Source organism: Eulemur rufifrons, chromosome 6 (genome assembly GCF_041146395.1).
Source record: "Eulemur rufifrons isolate Redbay chromosome 6, OSU_ERuf_1, whole genome shotgun sequence".
NCBI lineage: Eukaryota > Metazoa > Chordata > Mammalia > Primates > Lemuridae > Eulemur > Eulemur rufifrons.
The window spans coordinates 9,502,633-9,508,632 of NC_090988.1; positions in this window are offsets into that span (position 1 = coordinate 9,502,633).

The window sequence follows — 6,000 nt, forward strand, 5'->3', positions numbered from 1 at the left end:
GGTAAGCTTTCTTAAAAATTATTAGGGCAAATACTTCTGAAATACAGCATATGCTAACTTTGTGATTTCTGTTATGATTTTTCATGGTGAAAATTTGGTATTGAGAGAGGTATCCCCTATACCTTTATAGTACCACTCCAAAGGCCAAGAAGCATGATTGAGAATAGTCAGGCTATGGATGAAATGACCAGGAATGGAGAATGAAGTATGTAAATCTCAGCTTCATAGGAACTTTTTAAATACTGCTTTTCTGACTAAAACTGATGTTTACCTGGTCTTTGAATGTTAATGCCTGATTATTACGTCATTGCCCAAGTCAGTTTTCCCCTTACCCCATCACCAGTATGTTTTCTTGCATATACTGGCGTACTACCATATAAAGGAAAAATATTGGAGATATTCTATATTTTATACATAGGTTTATGTATTGTTGGGGGTGTTTTTATTGTGCTGTTTTGGACAAAATAAAGAATTCTCTGTTGAGGCTACATTCTTAACCCAAGTAAGATTGTTTACAAAATCCCATATGACAGCGATACATTGTACGTTCCAAAATATTTTTAGACATTGCTAAGTTTATTAAAGGCAGTTACTACAGTTTTTACAGAATGTAAGCAATAATGTCAAAGATGAGAAGAGGCTATAAAATGATCATCTACAACTCATAAATCTGCTTTGGGAAAATTGCTAAGACTAATGAAAAACTAAAAACCTTAAATTAATGACTATCATCTTTTCTGCTGCTAAAAATATGAAACTTTGTAGTTTATAACTCCAGACTTGGGTATACTTTTTATCTGGTGCTATTAAAGCATCTCTGATCTTAATCTTAAATATTCATGAGTCCATGAATAATAAACTTATGAGAAACTTTTTATTATGGAGATACTCAAAGCTTAATAATTATGAAAGCACTTGATTGGATTAGAAAAGAGAAACAAAATACAATTCTTTGGTCAAAACACAAGATCTGAATTTTGTTCAGGTGCTAGACCTTAATACACTTTTTAAATCAAAGTGATTGTTTCCTTTTTAAAAATTGGCTAATGCTGTAATTTCTTTTTCCCCCCATAAATGTAAAGAAAGGGAAAGTAAACTCATTAGGACATTTTTAGGTTAAAGTTCTTCTTGTCTCTGTCCATATTCTGATTTCCTTAACTTATTTCCAAGTCTTTATTTTACTCATGAACCTGTTTTTTACCCATTTGCTCCCAAACATAGGTTTGTTACCTTCTGGAAAATTAGCATGTACAGGTTATGACAGGGCTTCCACCACTTACTGATAGGGTTGAATTATTTTCTGCAACAGACTGTGATACTTATTACAGTACTGCTAGGTCTCAACTGGAAAGGTCAGGAATTTCTATATTTAATATTATGTATAGTCTTAGGAAAGTATTATGCTTACAAATAAATTTCAAAATTAGTTTTAAAATCCTATATTGACAAAACAAAGAATAGGTAAAATTATGATGAGGACTCATCATTGCCCTTAGTTTCAAGGTTATTTTTTTTTCTTTTTAAAGAGCAAGATATAATAAAAGAAGGAAAGAAATAAAAATAAAGAAATGTGTAAGAATTGTTTACAGATATATTGGTTAAGTGTTTTTAGCACATCCCCTATCTTGAGAACTCTACATTGTAGGAGCGCTACACAATTTTGGCAGCTCTAAGGTATTCTGTGTTCTCAAAATGAAGAATTACCCATCACTGGGGATTCTTTCCCAAATGGATTGGTATTTACAAATTACACAGACTTCCAAGTTTTATGGAAAATTTGGATGTACTGTGAAAATACATATCTGGTTAATAGTCTGCTGTCCAAATCTTATCAATACAGGTAACTAACAAGTATTTAACATAAAATGATACAAACAAAGGCCTTTTTCTGCTTCAGTGAGGCTCTACATTTTTCTTGATACGTGGTTTAAGGATATTTAGTTTACGGGCCTGTTTTAGGAAATAAAGCTGCAAGGGATGATTGTATATATAGTAATATTTAGATTTATTTAAAATTCATCTAAGAGAAGGAAGCCTAGATGTATAATTTTTACCAGAACATATGGAAAAATTGCAAAAAGATGAAAGCCAGTTATATTATCCCATCCACTAGAAATTACCAGTATAAGTAAACATAAAAATATTCCAGTTTAGAATATTTAAGCATAGATAGCTATCTTTCTTAAGGCCCAAGAGGGTAACTTTGTCATATTTAAAGGGCTTAAATTTTAGAATGCAGGATAAATTGCCTTTTTAAAATCAAGCATTTTATATAAAAGATTTTATTTTCAATTTTTTAACTACCAAATAGGTGTGATATACTTTAGAAGTGATCAAAGATGTTCACTCATGACACTGGATATTATAGCTCCTGCAGTCATTCTTTTCATTTTTAAACAGTGTATTTTAACAATGGAAGCATCTAGCATGTCAGTGATTCTACTAATTCAGAAACAAAGGGATTAATATTGGTCTTTATATTTTTGCATTTTAAGTTTTCTATAAATGGATGTAAATGGAGGTTTTTACCCACAAATATATTTAAATGGATTTTTCTTAATTCAAGTTTCATTAAATCTTTTTATTTCAAGTAATTAGTTACACATTGAGTTCCATTGCCAGTTTTTTTAAGGTTCTCAATTTCAGTGAGACAAAATATACTAAAATGTTTAAATAGCCTTATTCAGTCTCACATCTCAATATTTCAGCAACCATTCTGGCTTACAGTAATTAGGTCCCATTACTGACACATGTCCTTTGGTTTAGTTTTGTTTTGTTTTTTTGTAACGAGTCCCAAGAGAGGGACCCGGGCGAGCTTCACGGGTCCCATGAGTGGACCAGAGAAGTCGCCACCCTTTGGTTTTAAAAACAAAAAAAATTTCCATTTTGTTAAAATATTTTACCATATGGAATGGACTAGTCAGCACAACTAATGTACTTAATTGCTGGTAACTCAGTTACCTTCCAACTACTGAGCCACACACTTCTTCCAGTTTATAAATGGTTCCCTGGGAACCCTCAGAACCTGTATTAAATCTTTCAGTCTTTTATGTCTTCGGGTTTTATTCTCTTAATCTGAGTAGAGGCTAATTACTTAGTTTATTGGCTTCTATTTTGAAGATTTTCAGATCATGTTTTAATCTCTTTTCATTTTGTAGTCCCTGAAAGACACAACACTATATAATGTAATGGTAATTCTATAATAGTATACCACATAGAGAGAATTACTGTTATTACTTGATGAATGAACAATCCTAAAATCTTTATATTTTAGCTGAAAGGAGTTTGAGATTTGTGAAACTGATGAACAAGTGAAAGAAACGGACTCAAAGGTGGCAAAAGATAAGTGTGGTTTTCACTGTAAGTTATTGACATAAGATGTTTTATAATATATTTAGAAAGTTATCGAGAGAAGAATGTTTAAGAACTAGATTTGGTTTTTGGAAACAGCAGAACAAAATTGGGGGAATGATGAAGCTCTATTGTGATAAATGTGTCTACAAGGAATATTTATAACTAAACATGCTCCCATAGGCTTTACACTGAAATCATAAAAATTTACATTAACTTGTTCCTTATTTTGCCTGTACCTCTTTCTTTCTGTTTCTCTCTCTCTCTCTCTCTTCTTTCTTTTCTTTCTTTCTCTCTCTCTTTCTTTCTTTCTTTTTTTTTTTTTTTTTAAAGACAGGGTCTTGCTATGTTGTACAGGCTGGTCTCAAACTCCTGGGCTCAAGCAGTCCTCCCACTTTAGCCTCCCAAGTAGCTGGGACTGTAGGCACATACCACCGCACCCAGCTCTTTACTCATTTTTATCTTTTAGTGTCATTTTTGCTTGACAGAATGTGATGACATAGGGTATGTTTATTTAGGAAGTCCTCAGAAAGATGTAGTAGCCAAAAGCAATAATGGTTCAGATTAAACAATGAAGTAAAATTGCACCATTCCTCAGATTCAACCAAGAACACCCAACTCCGTGGGTACTTCACTTCAGATTATAGATAATGTTGAGATTTATGGGGGATAAAGGCTTTGTCAGTTATGGAATGAGAATTGTAATTGGTACATCCATGGTCATACTTTTTTTTTTTTACTTTATACTAAACTAATATAGTTAGGTATTTCCACTATATCATGATGATTATATTTTTATGATAAAAAACAGTTCCATGTTTTCAAAAATAGTCACTGCAGAGATTACAAATTATTGGAATCTCAGTTTGGCAGTCTCTGAAAAACGAGACTGCCTTGAAAGTGTCCGTGCAACTTTGAGCTAAGTCACCTCCTGTACAGGACCCAGGCCAGTTCCAGCTGCTACCAGGGTTCCTGTGTACATAATAATTTACAAGAGTTTAAGAGTCCCAGCCATGGATTAAAAACAAAAACTTCTTAAAAAAATTTTTTTTAAAGTGCCTGGCTTATAAAATCAAATTCATTATTTATTTCCTTTCTTTTAAATTGACTAATTTTGCTGATTAAGCTGAAAAGTCCTAGGCTCAGTTGTGATGGATTTATTGATAAAATTGTTGCTTAATGGTTCGAGGAGCTACAGTGTCATGACTTGTAATCAATTGTCCTTGTTTTCCAAAATGCCAATCTCACTATATCCAGATTTTATTATTCAGTTAAGCAAGTTAAAAATCATCCTATAAATGAATGTTCGTGTTACCAAAGTACATCCCCTGCTGAGGAAGGATAAATCTTCCTGCTTTGAGAGAAGCCTGTCATCTCCTCTTAATACGTGTTGTTTCCCTTGGTATTAGTGGAAGCTGTGTTCACTTCAAGATAGGAAGCCTTTTGTGCAGTTTTTAGAAACACCTGCTTTCTAAAGAGAGCCTTTTCTATAATTAGGTTGTGTGTATTTTTTTCTCTAGATTTCTTTTTATTTCAGTTATCAATTTAATTTTCAAGTTGACAGATACTATGTAAAGTCTCTCATACTGAGAGCAGTCCATTAAATTCTTGAAAGTTGCACTGCTTTGCATCTCTTCAGGTGCCTGTAATGAGTGGCATCAGGTATTTGGAAGGAGTGAGATCACAAACTTTATTCATTTTCTTCCTTGTATAAACTGATGGCTTCTAATACTTATATTGCAAGGTATTTTTTAAAAAAGCAACAGTCCCTAATAGAGTAAAATTTGGTTTCGATCCAAGTTCCCAATAATATATTTAATTTTTCTGTTGTTCCTGGTGCCTCTTGTTGCATCAGATAGAGATTGCCTGCCTCTTTGTAGGGCACCTTATGGCACCTTATGTGTAATTTGGAGGATAGTAAATGGCTTCTTTATGCCTCTACTATCTTTTCAAAAGCCATTTTATAAAAATCCTAGGTAGCCTATTTTAATATTTAAATATATATATTTGTGAAAGATACTTTTAAAACAGACTTTTTTTTTTACTTTAAAAAATTCCTGTATTTCCATTTTTAAGAGTAAATTTAAACTTTTCCAGGACTAGGAAGTGTCTTTTTCCAGAGCAGCGTAATGAGAAAGTCAGATTGAGTAATAGATCAGAATTCAGTGATAGAGGAAATTGATGTCTGGTTAGGGAGACATTTGAAGGGAAAAAGTTTGGATGTAACAAATGAACTTTTAAAATTGCATTTTTGTTTCTGTAATTTCATATTTGCTGCTACAGTAGCTCAATATTTTATAGGGCTAACATAAATCTGGCTCCATTTAAAAACTGGAGTACTTTCTAGCGCGACCAGCCTAGGAGGAAACTGCACCAAGGTCTTCCAGATGGGTGACTGATTGCTTTGTTTAGCTGATGCATGCTTTAATATTTGCCCAGAGCCCGGCAGAAAGGAATTCTGGGGGGAACTTTTTTACCTTGCCGGTTATGGCATTATGATTCTTTTTGGGCACTGGCATTTTGTGAAACCCTCGAGGGAGGGTAATGCTGGAGAGAAAATGTGCATTAAATTGTGTAGATGGGTGTTTTTATGTCTTCTGCCCCTCTCCTAGAACAGTACAACTCTTAATTGTGCCAGTCCCCGATTCA